The 17,383-nt window shown below is 38.7% G+C and overlaps 1 protein-coding gene across 5 annotated transcripts in view; it reads left to right on the forward strand.

Moving 5' to 3' along the window:
• LOC136877494 (chromodomain-helicase-DNA-binding protein 6) overlaps nucleotides 1–17,383 on the forward strand; it is a 703,291-nt gene that overhangs the window by 403,882 nt on the left and 282,026 nt on the right. The gene's annotated exons all lie outside the window — the stretch shown is intronic.

A 17,383-nucleotide genomic window follows, 5' to 3' on the forward strand; every position in this document is an offset into this window, starting at 1 on the left:
GCTTTTTGTGTTGATCGTGCACTTACAAGTGCCAGCTGAATTTTCTATTACTGCCCTACTTACCAGTAAATATGAATATTTTGCACTTTTATGGTAATTTGTAATTTGATGTTGGATTATGCATGACTGTTTAATCCTTGAGAATGCTTATATATTTTACAAAATTCATGGCTTCATTTTATCTAAATTACGTTTTGCAGCTCCCAAGAAGTGTGATTTTGACATCATAAACTTTTTGGTATATACATATTTAACATTACATCTTAATTAGTGCATCCGTTAATGTGCTACCGGGGTTTACTTTGAGAACTGGAGAAGATCCAAAGGAAAGGGTGATATTCGACAAAAGAGTAGTGTTGCAAACTTTCTCGCGAACAGGAGACAACACTGAAAATCTAAGATATGCATTTGGATATATAGGGCATGTACTTATGCATAGTGTCTGAAGACAAATTCTGACTTCAGGAGATTCTCGTAGGAAAGTGACAGAACACAGGCCATTGATAAACATTGTTCTATTTATGGTATAGACAGCAAATAGACGAGACTATGTACAAATGACAGGTCTCCACTGGTTAATGACCTTCGAAGTAATCACTCGAGGTTTTCACTGTGCGTTGCCAGCAGTGGGGCAGACGCTGAATACCATTTGCTGCATGTGAATCGCTAATGTGTGACACCTCTCTCCGAAATGCTGTTACGATGTCCTCTTTGTTAGCAAACTGTTGTCCACGTAATGGCTTCTTGACTTTGGGGATTAGATCATAGTCACATGGGCTCAGATCAAGCAAATAAGGCAGGTGTGGAAGAACCTCCCATCCCCACCGTTGTAAGCGACGCTGAGCGATGGCTGCTGTGTGAGTTGTTGCGTTATCGTGTAGGATTATGATGTTGTCCAAAAGATCTGGACATTCGGTTCACACTGCTTGGCACAATTGGTACAACAAAAAGAAATTGTAATAAACTGCATTGACAGTGTGCCCCTCACACACTTAATGACATACAAGACCACCTTGAACATCGTATGCCAGGATTATCATAACTTTATTGGGCAACTGATTTTGTCGAGCCTTGTGTCTGCGTGGAGACCCCTGACGACCCCATTCACTTGACTGTGTCTTCAGTTCAGGTTCATAAGCTCGTGCCCATGTTTTGTCAACTGCAATAATGCAATTCAATATGGCTTGTCCTTGCTGAAACCTCTCCAGATTGATGCGGGATCTTTCGTAATGAGTCCACTTCTGTACCTCAGTTAAGTGACGTGGGACCCACTTTGCACAAAGTTTACACATCTGTAGGTCCTTGTGTAAAGTGCACCGTATTGTTGCCGCTGGTAATGCTGTATGTTCTTGCAATTCCGCTAGAGTCCAGCGCCTGTCCTCGTGTAAACACTGATCAATCACCATTATCCGTACATGTTTGTCTATGGACAACGGACGGCCTGGGCAAGGTAAATCGGCAGTTGATACTTTACCCCGTTTGAATGTCTCCACCCACCTCACCGCTGTTTTATAGGGCATGGCATGCACACCTAATGCTTCCCGCAGCTCTGCATGGTATTCACATGCATTTCTGCTGTGGAGTACTGCTATTATAATATACGATCGTTGCTCCTGCTTGTTGACTTCGTAAGTTTTAATTCTTAATTAAAATTACTCTTTATGTATTGAATAGGTGGATTTTAATACACATTAGTATTCCTTTGACTTTAATGTACAATTCAATGCGAACCAAAATATGAGAATTATAACGTGTAACATACCACTTTTTATCTCCTTGCAAGATGTGTATTGTTTAATATAACGCCTTGTGTAATATAAATGTCTACATGCTAGCCTATTTCCCACATTTTAGCTGAAGATGACGCCAAACAGCGTCGAAACTAGTTCCAAATGTAAATATATGTTGTAATAAACTATAACAATTTTGTATTGAAAAGGTGGACCGTTTTAAGTTTCCTATCTTCCATTCTCAGTTCAATACGGACAAAAATGAAATTCTTAGATTTAAATAAACATACCACTTAGTCGAGCGGCTCGTCTCCTTTCTCCCAAGTCTTCCCATCCCAATTTTTACAACATTTTTGTAACGCTACTTTTGTCGGAAAACACTCAGAACAAATTGAGCTGCTTTTCTGTGGATTTTTTCCATTTCTTGAATAGAGTAATCCTGGTGGAGGGTCCCATACACTGGAACCATACTCTAGTTAGGGTTTTACCAGAGACATATGCCCTCTCCTTTACATCCTTACTACAGCCCCTAACTAACCTCATAACCATGTGGAGAGATTTGTACCCTTTATTTACAATCCAATCATATTTATGAGATTACTCCAGTTTATGTTGACACCTAGGTACTTCAATGATCCCCATAAGGAACTTTTACCCCATCAACGCAGTAATTAAAACTAAGAGGACTTTTCTTATTTGTGAAACTCACAACCTGACTTTTAACCCCGTTTATCATCATACCATTGCCTACTGTCCATCTCATAACATTATCGGGATCTTTTTGCAGTTGCTCACAATCTTGTAACTTATTTATTACTCTGTACAGAATAACATCTGCAAAAAGCCTTATCTCCGATTCCACTTCTTTAGACGTATCATTGATACATGTATATAAATTTAACCGGATTGCATAGTAAAGAAAAAGGCAAAAATTAAATTACCTGGCACTTTAACACCCTTAGCACAAACCAAAACATCAGATAAATTTGCATCAAGTATAACTAAATGAACATCAGTTTGGGCAACGTGACGACTATAAGAAAGGATGTGGAACAGGCGTAGGAACCTCATCGGGGCCATGGGGATATGTAGGTTGCGGATTTTAAGAAAAATCAACGGTGATCCCTTGAACAGTTATTTCTTTTTTTTTTTTTAAATAAACATTACAAAGAAAATTTTAAACAGAATGCATCAATTCAAAAATCTAGTTACGATGTCTCAATACAACGAATTTGATGTAATTCGACACAGGCTTTTCTTTTAAGTCAAAGAGACTAACCTAAGATACCTTAACATAATGCAACTTCCAGAATGCAACATTTAAGGGTAATAGGAACCACACGATACCAGTACCATATTAAGTGAAAGGTAACTTGTTTTCAGACATTCAAGCCACATAGTGGAAACAAAGGGGATATCTGCAATACCTAAACTTGACGCAGAGGCCAGTTCACCTTGCTCTCACACCAAAAACACTTCTGATGCAGGGCAGAGGAAATCTAGCATCATCAAATTCCTTGAAGATGCTGTACGACCGGAATTCTGGCCAAAGAGAACAATCGTAAGAAGATTTCGTTTTCGAAGAGAAAACCGTGCTGAAGAAGGAGAACATAAATATACACATGCTCCTATGGAACATTGAAGGTATAAAAAATGCTCTGCCTCTCTTTCCAATAGAGACATTAAGCAACTACAATGCCATTTTACTGACAGAAACATTTTTAACACAGGATTTCGACATTCAATGATATTACAGAATTCATTCATTTGCCGGTCAGACCACAGGAAGACCAGCAGGAGGGGTCTCCATCTTTCTCAAACCGAACTTAGGGAAAATAAAACTAATAATAAAAGAAGAAAACACAATTATCGTAAAGTCCATCCTACTATCAATCATTGGCATGTGTGTTCAACCACATATGTCAACAGAGGACACAATCAAAATAATAACAAGAGGCCTTGCCATCACTAATGCAAACAGGTGATAGAGTAATCTCCGCAGGCGACCTAAATGCAAGAATAGACAAATCAACCATCAGAACAGAATTGATTAAAGAGGCACTGGAGGAAGCCGGCTATGTCCTTCTTAATAATCCTTACATGAAATTGTACATAGCCTCGAATGGAACCAGCGCCATAGATTTAGTCTTTTACTGAGGTACAGACATTAAGAAATTGAGTCAAAAAGCATTATGGACTTCAGCCATAGCCCCGATTAGGAAACATATACTAATCTCGACAGTCTTTGAAATCAAAGATCAATTGCCAACCAAGGAAGAAAATATCCAGGAAATTAGATCCAGAGAAACTAAGACATATCAGTGATGAAATAGATACGGCAAGGCTATTAGTTCAACGACATGAACTAACTGAAGCAGTGAAAATTTGTACAAGAACACTTCAATCATGCCAAACTCACACGAATGTAAGGAGATCACAACCATGGTTCAATAAAGACTGTTACAATGAACAGAAAAAGACCTTGCTGGCACTACATCGAGTGAAGAACACATCGAACCTGAGTCGCCTGGCCAAATACGCCGAACAAGGAAGGAAATATAAATCACTAATCAAGAAAACAAGAACGAAGTACGTTGAGGAAGATGCTAGGAGACATGCTGCAAATGCCCAAAATGACCCATTCCTAGTGCTTAGGAAACCAAAATTTCAGCTACAAATAATATCTCGATGGAGTCATGGGAAAACCATTTCAAAAGCATTCTCAACCTCCAACACTGATCAACAGCTTTTGAATTAACTCCAGTAACAATGACGGGAAATCACATTCCCATAACAAGGCAGGAAATATATAATACAATCGCAGCAGCAAAAAATGGAAAGGCCCCTGGCCCAGAGAGCATCTGCACAGAACACCTGAAGGACTCTCTACCTGTCCTGCTAGACTTCAGGGTAAAACTATTCAACACATGCATGCACACTAGGGAAATTCCAGAGCATTGGAAATTGTCAAGTATCAAAATGATGTTTAAGAGAGGTGAAACTGACAATCCTGATTCATATCGAGAAATAGCCCTCGAAAATACATCATTCAAAATCTACGTGAAAATCGTAACAATACCAATATAAATGGTCCGTTATTGGACATTATAAATTTTCCTGCTAACTCATTCTTGGTATTATAAATTTACTCATTCAGGACAAATATTTCAGATTCCCTATGGGAATCAACATCTATATCATTTGATGGCCAAGCGGGCATCAATTTTTGCTGATGAGACAAAAGTCTCTTAGTGCATTGGCACTGCCGGTGGCTCCAGTTAGCCTACGCAGTGGCCTCCACGGTATGCACTAGCCAGCGTATTGGTGGGTGTGCTAGGTACCAACTGATGAGCCCACCCTAGCACACGAGGGCGAAACGCTGGCAACCAAGAATGAGTTAGCAGGAAAATTTATAATGTCCAATAACGGGCCATTTATATTGGTATTATAAATTTACTCATTCAGGACAAATATTTCAGATTCCCTATGGGAATCAACATCTATATCAAAATCTTAACAACCAGGCTTGCAGAAGAAATACGACTCCCAGATACCAGAAAATCAATTCGGCTTCCGTAAGGGAAGAAGCACACTACATGCCGTAATAGAACAAGTCCAAGATACATTGAGGCATCCAGGAAAGAAATATTTTGTAGTCTTCATAGACTATCGTAAGGCTGTTGACCTTATTGATAGAGCAACACTCGTCCGGAAACTCAATTACCTAATAGAGGCTACACATCCGATAGCAATCATAATCTCGAATATCCTCAAATATAACTATGTCCAAATATCAGACAACATAACCCTATCCTAAAACGTAACCCAAACAAACGGAGTCATACAAGGTGACCCAATCAGCCCAATTTTATTCAACATCGTGCCAGCAGACATCACAGAAATAAACATAGATACCTCAGCATTGCTTATACTTTAGGCAGATGATATGCGAATAGGCTCAGGAAACATAGAAGAGCTCCAAGAGGTCCTCAACGGGCTCACATCATGGGCAGAAAGAAACAGTTTGCAAATAAACTATAACAAAACTAAACAAATGACCTATTGGAAAGAAGGAAAACATGCACCTAAAAATACAATAACCATGCACAGCAAACCTCTAGAAGTAGTGCTGAAATTCAAGTACCTTGGAGTCACCCTCCAAACTACTCTAACGTCCTACAATATCCACGTCAAAGAAAGAACAGCCGCAGCAATAAAAGCCATCTACAACATTCAACAACCTCAACAAATATCCATTGGGTACAGCAATGCTACTGTTCAGGAGAGCCATATCACCAATAGCAACCTATGGGATTATCATCACCTGGGAAAAGCTCACACTCAGCGACCTAATGACAATAGAAAAAGTCAAGGCCCGATATCTCAAGAGAATTCTAGGCATTGGGAAGTTAGCCCCTTCAAGGTTAACATTCGTTCTAACCAAAGAGGACTACTTCATTGACGATATCAAAACACAGTTTTGTCTACAAAACACCAAGCCCTACAAGAATGCATGCCAAACTTTAAACGAGAAAAGAAATGCTGTTTGGTCCGACTTCTACTCCACGGACGCCATAATGACGGAAGAATGGAAGCAAACAAATAACGAGCTACGGCGGGTAATTACGCGTTACGCCACTCATGGATTTCACTTCTGCCAAACCAAAAACTTCCGTCAGCCGAACGAAGACTGTATATGTAACCTGTGCAATGATCATTGTGAAAGATACCATGCACAAAACTGCAAAATGAGGACAACCTCAATAATAAGAGTGTCATTAGCATAGTTGACCATCTGTACAAAAAATTGTTTTTGCACATTGTGCGCTTTTCATTTAATAATAATCAAGTGATACAAAGTTACTGGAAGCAAACCCCAAGGGAAATAAAATTGATCTACTAATTATACTGTTTACAAAACCAAAAGAAAAGGGAGAAAGCCTCCAAAATCAAACAGGCAGGCCCAGCTGAATAGCTAAGGAATCTTAATAATTGTGTGGCGAATCTGGGCAAGTAGGAATAAACTCCTATGTGGAAATACATGCAAACATTAAATATAAATTAACATGGAAATGAAACCAACAGAGTTTACCCCAAGGCACACCATCGTAGGTGAGAGGAACCCCGAAATGCATCTGATCGCTGGACTGACGAGAAACTAAAAGACCACGTAATCTTGCTTTGCTCTCTTAAGACGGCCAAGGCTGGCCCCTGTCCGATCAGCAGGTAACCAATCAGGCCACAGAAGCTTACCTCTCGCCACGCAGATCCACCAATCGAAACATCTTATCAAGTCGCGATGTTTTCATAATTTTCCAGAACATCCCCTAATCCCAATCGCGAACTTTTCATCTTCCAAAATTAGTAAAAACATGCTTCTAGAATTGACAGGGGCAGACACACCCTGTTCCGAAAGTCCGCATCACGAAAATTTCCAGAACATTACAAAATATCACTCGACAATAATAACCCTTTACAATTTAGTAGTAACATTTCCAAATTTAGATACATAAAAGGAATACAAATAAAATATTCTACAATAATATTTTACACCACATAGTAAACGTTTCTTTGAAAGAGACATATTCCACAGGTCATATCCCAGATGATATTTTACACAACAGTCTAAACATTCCTTTGAGAGGGACATATTCCACAGGTCACATTCTTCCTCCCCCCAAAAATCGAGCTACACTCGACAAATTATCATGTAAATATCCTCGAGACTGGGAGTTTTGATCACGCCAAAAATTACACACCATAGCACTGATATCTTGTAAAACATAAAATACTGGCATTCACAAAAGAATTTCAAGTAAGAAGAAGGCGAAGAAAGAATATCTGATTTTATAACTCATGTCATACTAAATGTTGCAGTACAGTATGTCGTTTGCTCCTGACATTTTTCTCAGTCCACTGATGAACAGTTCAACTCAATTATAATTAAATCACCTTGTTGAAATGTAGCGACAACCGTTCTTGATGAGACGCCTTATGTAGTTTACTGTTGGTGCGGTCTCAACCATGACTGCTTCAAATGTTTCGGTACTTCTGAAATCCTTTCTTGATTTTTCACTTCATATCTTGATATTGTTGAGATATTAAAAAACTGGTTTTCTAACCATTGAAGCCTCTAGTCGCTAATGGAGGAAAAAGTAGTACAGTCTTCATTCCTTGCCCTAACATGATGGGTAATACTACTTGCATCATGAAAATCGAATCATTTCTGTGGCTTGGTTCTAAAAGGGCCAATGTCAAAAAACCAGTTTTTGAGTTATGAGCATTTGAAGTTTTGCTTATAGTTTTCCAATTTTTGTTTTCTACAACTAACTTTAAATAACTTTATACTTTCTTTGTGGAAGTCACCTTATTGAACGCTAATTTTTTCTACCGTATTCTTTAAAAATTGGCAGGTCTCTAATCTTTATTGGTAATCTAACATTACTGGCAAGGGCTTATTTAATTTAACGTTAACTGGTCGTTTAGTACTTAACAGAGACATTGGCCCTTTTAACATGTTGCAAGCCAGGATTAAACGCATTTGTATCAGTTAAATCTCAATTTCGCTAAAAAATGACATGGCCCTTTTAGAACCAAGCCACAGATTTATCGTTTAGTTCTTTAATGTCTGAATCTGGCTTGAAGTGTGTTCTCCAAAAAATACATCAGGCTTGGCATCATACAGGAGCCGCTGTTTAACCGATATTCCATCAATAACGAGTCTCCATAATAATTTGGCCTTATTGCGATTTTCAGCTTCTGCCCTGAGCCTAGTTTTAAACTAGAGACGTAACTAAAGTTTGAAGGCAGATATCTCCTACGAAACTAGACAGAGTTCTTATCCTTGGCAGTTTAATGATGTGGTCTTGTTGCGAATTTATATCCTGCGAGCAATAACTCCTTAGCACTTATTGTTTTATGGAACTTTTTGACCATCTTGGGGTTAATTTTCTCAAATTACCAAGCGAGTTGGTCATGTGGTTAGGCATGCGCATCTGTGAACTCTCATTCAGGAGATAGTGGGTTTGAACCCCACTGTCGGCAGTCTTAAATATAGTTTTACGTGGTTTTCCATTTTCCCAACAAACAAATGCTGGGGGGCCATGGCCTCTTCCTTCCCATTCCTAGCACTTCCCAATCCCATCAGCACCACAAGACTTATCTGTGTCGGTGCGACTGTGAAGTAGCTTGTAGAGAGGAAAAAATCTCAAATTTAGTATCTAATCCAATAAAAATTAAACATTTGAAATTTTCTTTACAGTATTCTGAAAACAAAAACTTGACAGTTTTTTATACTCGTTCTCTTCAAAATACTTCAACTTCTTAGCTGATTCCGCATGCTTTCTTAAAACGTCTGAGCTTTGTATTGGACCGCTACAACTTACCACTTGGAGCACTGTTTTTTCTTTTAATTTCTGTAATCTCGAAATAAAAGTTCCCTCTGTATGTACAGCAACTGAACTGAAGTTAGGCAGGCCATTTCCCTTGTAGGATTGCATAATCATTTAGTGAACAAGAAGTAGGCCTATAATTGTGTTATTCCTGGACAGGACTGCGCTTTCGTTTTCCATTTCTCACCGGCATGTTTTTTAATTTTATTTTGTTTAATTAATTACCGCCTTGGTGTTGGGTTTGTAGTAACTTATGGGGTGGATGGTTTGAGAAAATAGTTGGCACTCTACCTGGTTTTAAAAGTCAAATGTTACGGATATCCGTATACTATCAAACTCTTGAGGAAATTGTTGTGGATTCATCTATAGAAACCAACAAATAGGCTGCAACTATTTCCTTGCATAACATTTTTCTGTTTGCATTTTTGAAGTGATAGATACAGTTATATAATTTCCATATATTTTGGAAAGACCTCCTGTATTTACAGGCTGCCACTAAGAACAAGGTAAACATATCAAATTTTCTGTACCCACCTATTAATTAAAGACAATTCAAAATTAGCTGTAGAGGTGGTGTCTCAGGATCTTCATGGAGCCTCAGAGGACGAGGGTCGCGATTTCGGGGATGAGCTTGATTGGGAGTTGGAAGCGCTTCCATGTGGCGACAAAGTGACGAGGTGGTGCTGCTGGAGTCATATTCTATATCCAGTTCATTGGCGCTCTGTTGATTTATTATATCGGGTTATTTGTATATATGAAATGCATTTTTTTGTTACTCTATCTGCCGTACGAAAAACCTCATTGGTATTTGCACACTGTTTACTAAGTTGTTGACAAATTGTATGTGGTAATGGTTGCTTTTCTGCAAGGTTAACTTTTTTTTGAGATTGTTCTGTGTGACTTTGACTTTCCTTGATAAAATATCTTGTTCCTCTGTGGTCATCCATAATATGTAACCTATGTTTTTGCCCATTCTTTTGAAATGTAGAGCACTAATTCTTTTTCAATGCTCAAACCGTTCAAAAATACCTTACAACAAATTATCCAAGACTATAACCAGCTAAGACTATGCATTCAAGGAATTTTCTGATTGTTGGGTAGGCCAGCATTTTGGATATGAAGACAAACTTTCACGTACTAATACTCACCATCATCAGTGTTCTGCCATACGGCAGATGCTGGATAGTATCAGGATAGAATACAAGTACGAGAAAACAAAGAGGGTGACAAGAGACAGGATTGCGAACTAATACTAAAGAATTTAAATTCACAGTTAGATCTTGTACTGGCTTCTGAACTTAAATGACTTGCATTAACCACATAGACATCATCACTAACCTTCCTTTTGTAAATAGATACTCCAGGTACTTCATACTCCATCCGTTTGTTATAATAACTGAGTAAGCTCCTCTTAATTTACGTAAAATACACATTTGCTGTTTATAACACTTAAGTTTTTTATAAACTTGATAAACACTCAAGACGTCCAGAGGAAAAAATAAAATAACCCAAGCAGGACAATAATATACATACTTAGTTTAATATTCCTAGATTTTCATATGTGATGCGTGTCACCAAGGTGGTTTTCTGTTTAGCTTGATGTTTTTAATTATAATTAATTATTCCTTGCCCACTATCTATTATTTAATATCATTTCTGTTAATTCCGATTCGTTTTACGCGACTGAAGATGGCTAGTATTTTTATCTGTTAATTTAGAAATGAAGAGGTTGTTGCGCTTGGAAATTTGAAGTGATAATATTATCACACATTCCAGAGATTTATTAGCAGTTGAACTAGGAATACATTTGGCAGTAATGATACAGAAGTTCTTCACTGATGGCCTTTGAAATAATGCAGGGCATTTTAAACATCATTAACATCTCATTAATCGAATTTTCAAAAAATATAAGGGGAAAGAACTTTCAGAGTGCATTCCACCTTTCCAGATAGTTTTCAGACTCGGTTCCGGTGTGTAACGGCACTACTGCATCCCTGATATAAACTCTTACCGCTATAGTGTCTTCGAAGCATACATTCTTATTGGTTATAAAGTACATCACTTCCCTCTTACTAGCAAAAAATGCAATATTTCAAAATCATCTTCATATATATAACCCATTCAAATTGCCATTGAAAGAGTAACACAGCATTTGTTGCAATGAAATGAATGACACAGGTTTCCCTTATGTTAAAAAACACACACCCAAAATAACTGAATTTAACACAGGTGGTGCTTGACTTTCACTTCTGTGTCTTCATCTACTCACTCAGTATGGGTGATTACGAGACATTGTCTCAGAGGTGGTATGATTTGGTATGATTTTCTTTTAAATTACTTGAAAGTGACTTAACACATTTATAATTGCATTTCTGTAGATCTGCAGGAATTTTTAAAAGTGAACTTAACACAATATAGTGTATAGTGTTGATTTAAATCTATAGGCAGTGAAAATGAAAAGCGAGAAGCAGAATATAATTCTTTGTATCAGGGAAAATTATTTATCATTGTCTCTTCACCCAGTACCAATTTTGCCAAAGTCATTGCTTCCTTATAACCATCGGTTTTAACTAGGAGGCAGAAAATTCTTATCTGTAAATCGTAAAGCATTAAGACAAAAGCTCTTGGCCTGTATATTTGCATAGTGACCTTAAAAGTTTGAAACATTGCCATATATTTTTAAATTATTAGAGAAATATGTAGCATTCTGATTGGCCATACCTAACGCCAGTACTTCAAAGCCACCTAAACCGTAAAAGCATTGAGCAGAAGGTACGATAGGAGTGGCAAAAGGTGGCAGTTGGACATCTTCCAGGTCATCTGTACTTTGTGCACAGGAGGAACCGCTGTTTTGTTGCCCAGTGGTTGAATGGTGCTCATTACGTTCAAAATCCCTCTAAATTTAAATGGAGTTCGATGTTTGGATTAAAATTACATTCCAAAGCAGCTGATGACATTCAATAAACATGACTTACTATGGGATAAAGCCCTGATGAGAAATAGTAATTCATTGTGTGTAAATCCTCTTCTAAATTACAGTAGAAGTCTGTTAAAGTGAGAATTCATAACCGGCAGTGCCAGTGGCCTCCACGGTATGCACCAGCATTTTGATGTGTGTTATTTACCAACTGATGAGCCCAACTTAGCAGACTGGGGCGAAACGCTGTCAACCAGGAATGAATTAGCTGGAAAATTTAAAATGTCCAATAACTTACCATTTATATTGGTATTATAAATTTCTCATTCGGGACAAGTATTTCAGGTTTCCTATACCATCTGATGGCCAAGCAGGCATCAATTTTTGGTAATGAAACTATGTTTCTCATAGTGCATTGGCACTGCCGGTGGCTCTGTGTAGCCTACGCAGTGGCCTCCTAGGTATGCACTAGCCATGCGTCTTGGTGGGTGTGCTATTTACCGATTGATGAGCTGAACTTAGCACGCCGGGGCGAAACGTTAACCAGGAATGAGTTAGCTGAAAAATTTATAATGTCCAATAACGGACCATTTATATTGGTATTATAAAATTTAACCAGACGTGAGAAAATACAGTGAAACCTCGTAGTGCGTTCCTCATTAAGACGATCTCTCACTTAGTACGTCGTAAATTCAAAGTCCTGATTGACATCTTATTAAATCTATTTGAACGTACTTCACTTACCGTGTCGCAAATTTTCATTTTAACCGCTCAGTACGATCACATTTGTCCCAGCCCTGAAATTGTACTTTGTCATCCCTCGTGAAGGGAACGTTATTTTCCCTCAGATTAGAGCCGTCGCCACAGGAGCCAGGTCGGGGAAAGTTACTCGAAAGCGGGAAATGGCCTTGAATTCCAAATATTTAGAGAGTAAATTATAGCTTTGTGAAGCAAGCCATTAGCTTCAGGAAAGTTCCGTTTTGCTTTCCGGTTCTCATTGATGTTGCTGAATAACCCACTAAGCCTGTTTGTATTTCCCATTGCGTTCTGAAATTGGAAATTTATTCAGTGTTGAATGTAAACTCGTGTCCTCTTCCCAAGGTGTTGCAGCTCTTTTGAGGCATGCCCCTAATGGAGGCGAGCAGCGTGTACCATTTTAATCACGTATCAGCCCTCCTGCCATTCATAAATTTCTGGCAGTACTGGGAATCGAATCCGGGCCCCCGAGGACAGCAGCTAATAACACTAATAACACTACCGTTGAGTCGTGACACAGTGAAGGGTAGCGAATATTTGTCGCATGATAGACCATGGAACATAATCGTATGAAGTTGACTAGCGTGGTGCAGATTTGTCTTTAGTAGCCCCATTATAGATATTAAAATGAAATGACTTATGGCTTTTAGTGCTGGGAGTGTCCGAGGACAAGTTCAGCTCGCCAGATGAATGTCTATTTTTTATTTGATTCCCGTAGGCGACCTGCGCGTCATGATGAGGATGAAGTGATGATGAAGGCGACACATACACCCAGCCCTAGTGCCAGTGAAATTTACCAATTATGGTTAAAATTCCTGACGCTGCCAGGAATCGAGCCCGGGAACCCTGTGACCTAAGGCCAGCATGCTAACCATTTAGCCATGGAGCCAGACATAGATACTGAAAAACTCGTGAAATCGCTTACTAATGAAAACAAAATCCATGAAATGGACAGGTATCCGCATCTTTCAAGTGTGGGGTGTGTGTTAAAACTCGCACCTTGGAGTTTCGAGTTGATGGAAGTGTTGTCACATTTAAGATGACAGTCAAAGTCATTTCTCTCGCACATGGCCAAGTTTAACCTCCAAATTCATGGTCGAAGATTGTGACCAGAAAACAATGTTTAACCCACTGGTCAGAAATATAAGGCTTCAGCTGTCATTTGTTTTAGAAAGTGTGTGATCTGCAATAATGCGCTGATACTTTTTATAGGGCCCCACTGCAAACGTTTTTGTATGTGTTGTCAGGTGTTTTGCACACCTTTTAATGCCCTTTTTATTTAATAAGCCCCAGTGGAAAAGGTTTTCATATTTGTTCTCTCGTCTTTTTCGCGCCTTTTAATTCTCTCATCGCATCTTTAGAAATGGTAGATGGCCTATATCTTTCACTGTATCTGTACATACCCGACGTAAAATGCACACATGTCACGGGGGGAAAAATCAAGTGTTTACATATTCATGTTGGATAGAATTATTTGTGTATTCAATAGTAGTTTTCTTGCTTAACACATTATACTTCCTTGATCCCTGCAGCCTCCTCTGCGAACCATGTGACCTTGCCGGGGTGGGGAGGCTTGCGTGTCCCAATGATGCAGATAGCCGAGCCGCAGGTGCAACCATATCGGATGGGTATCTGTTGAGAGACCAGACTAACGAATGGTTCATCGAAAGGGGGGTAGCAGCCTTTCGATAGTTGCAAGGGCGGCAGTCTAGATGATTGACTGATACGGCCTTGTAATAATACTCAACATGGCTTAGCTGTGTTGATACTGCTACACGGCTGAAAGCAACGGGAAACTACAGCCGTAACTAACTCCCGAGCACATGCAGCTCTCTCTGTATGAATGATATACTGATGATGGCTTCCTCCCGGGTGAAATATTCCGGAGGTAAACTAGTCCCCCATTCGGATCTCCGGGTGGGGACTACTCGAGAGGGGGCGATCATCAGGAAGATGGATACTGACATTCTGCAAGTCGGAGCGTGGAATGTTAGAAGTTTGAATCGTTGTGGTAGGTTAGAGTACCTGAAAAGGGAGATGGATAGGCTAAAGTTAGATGTAGTTGGTATAAGTGAAGTACGTTGGCAGGAAGAACAAGATTTTTGGTCAGGCGACTACCGAATTATCAACACAAAATCAAACAGGGGAAATGCAGGAGTTGGTTTAATAATGAATAAGAAAATAGGGCAGAGGGTAAGCTACTACGACCAGCATAGTGAAAGAATTATTGTCGTCAAGATAGACACCAAACCAATGCCCACCACAATAGTACAGGTCTATATGCCTACTAGTTCAGCGGATGATGAAGAAATTGAAAGAATATATGAGGAGATAGAAGATTTAATACAATATGTAAAAGGTGACGAGAATCTAATTGTGATGGGAGACTGGAATGCAGTGGTAGGCCAAGGAAGAGACGGTAATACAGTAGGAGAATTTGGATTGGGACAAAGGAACGAAAGAGGAAGTCGGCTGGTTGAATTCTGCACTGATCATAATTTAGTCCTTGCCAATACTTGGTTCAAACACCACAAACGACGGCTGTATACGTGAACGAGACCTGGAGACACCGGAAGGTATCAAATAGACTTCATTATGATTAGGCAGAGATTCAGAAACCAGGTGTTGGATTGCAAAACTTTCCCAGGAGCAGACGTGGACTCTGAGCATAACTTGTTGGTCATGAAATGCCATCTGAAGTTGAAGAAATTGAAGAAAGGAAAGAATGCAAAAAGATGGGATCTAGACAAGTTGAAAGAAAAGAGTGTGAGGGATTGTTTCAAGGAACATTTTACACAAGGACTAAATGAAGAGGCTGAAGGAAACACTATAGAGGAAGAGTGGAGAGTCATGAAGAATGAAGTCAGTAGTTCTGCTGAAGAAATGTTAGGAAGGAAGAAAAGATCAACTAAGAATCAGTGGATAACTCAGGAGATACTAGACCTGTTTGATGAACGACGAAACTACAAGAATGCTAGAAATGAACAGGGCAGAAAAGAATACAGGCGATTAAAGAATGAAGTGGATAGAAAGTGCAAGGTAGCTAAGGAAGAATGGCTGAAGGAGAAGTGCCAGGATGTCGAAGGCTGTATGGTCCTGGGTAAGGTAGATGCTGCATACAGGAAAATCAAGGAAACCTTTGGAGAAAGGAAATCCAGGTGTATGAATATTAAGAGCTCAGATGGAAAGCCACTTCTAGGGAAAGAAGACAAAGCAGAAAGATGGCAGGAGCATATCCAACAGTTGTATCAAGGTAAAGATGTAAATAATTTGGTTCTGGAACATGAAGAGGCTGTTGATGCTGATGAAATGGGAGGCACAATTTTGAGGTCAGAGTTTGACAGAGCTGTGAGTGACCTAAATAGGAACAAGGCACCTGGAATTGATGACATTCCCTCTGAATTACTGACTGCCTTAGGAGAAACCAGCATGGCAAGGTTATTTCATTTAGTGTGCAAGATGTATGAGACAGGAGAAGTCCCATCCGATTTTCGGAAGAATGTTGTTATACCTATTGCCAAGAAAGCCGGTGCTGACAGGTGTGAAAACTACCGCACCATTAGTTTAGTATCTCATGCCTGCAAAATTTTAACACGTATTATTTACAGAAGAATGGAAAAACAAGTAGAAGCTGAGTTGGGAGAAGATCAATTTGGCTTCAGAAGAAATGTAGGCACATGTGAAGCAATACTGACTTTACGTCTGATCTTCGAGGATCGAATCAAGAAGGACAAGCCCACGTACATGGCATTCGTAGAACTAGAAAAGGCATTCGATAATGTTGATTGGACCAAGCTATTTATGATTCTGAAGATGATAGGGATCAGATACCGAGAATGAAGAATTATCTACAATCTTTACATGTAATAAATATCATTTTTCGTCCGTATTGATGATATTAGATTGAAATAATAACATTAAGTTATTTATTAGACCACCTAATCAATACAAAATCGTCTTGGATGATTTACATAAATTTGTTAGCTAATAATGGGACATGTTTCGCCTTCCCTGAAGGCATCATCAGCCATAGTCTTAACCTTAAATTAAAAATAGGCGTCTAAATAACATGTAGTAATGAAATGAATTTTAAAAATCTTGAAGAGATTTGAAGTAAAATAAAGTTAAAAATAACAATGATGGTTTGAAAATACAATGTGATGAGATACAATAGTGGAAGTATTAACAAAATTAACATTAGAAGGCTGCTAAAATAAGTACAATGGATAAAACAACAGATTGTTATACAACAAGTAGTAAGATTGCATAAAAGTAAAGTTGATAGTCATGGCGGTTATAATTAGACAATGGCGAAAAATCTTATATAATCAAAGTAAAGAGGAGAGAATAAAAGTCAAAGTTAGTCGAGAGATCCAAAGTTCATCATGATCTTGAAGATAAAAGACGAAAGTCAGATGCATATGTTGAAGTTGTAGAACACGTTGAGGATATGAAGTTGGTGAATAGAAGTTGGAGAACAGTTTCAAATAGGATCACTATGGACCATCTCAAAATTTGAAGTGATGTTCAAATGTTGTAAATTGTGAGTTTGTAGATATTCTAGTTGAAAAAGCATATAAAAGTGGAAT

This window comes from Anabrus simplex, chromosome 7 (genome assembly GCF_040414725.1).
Source record: "Anabrus simplex isolate iqAnaSimp1 chromosome 7, ASM4041472v1, whole genome shotgun sequence".
NCBI lineage: Eukaryota > Metazoa > Arthropoda > Insecta > Orthoptera > Tettigoniidae > Anabrus > Anabrus simplex.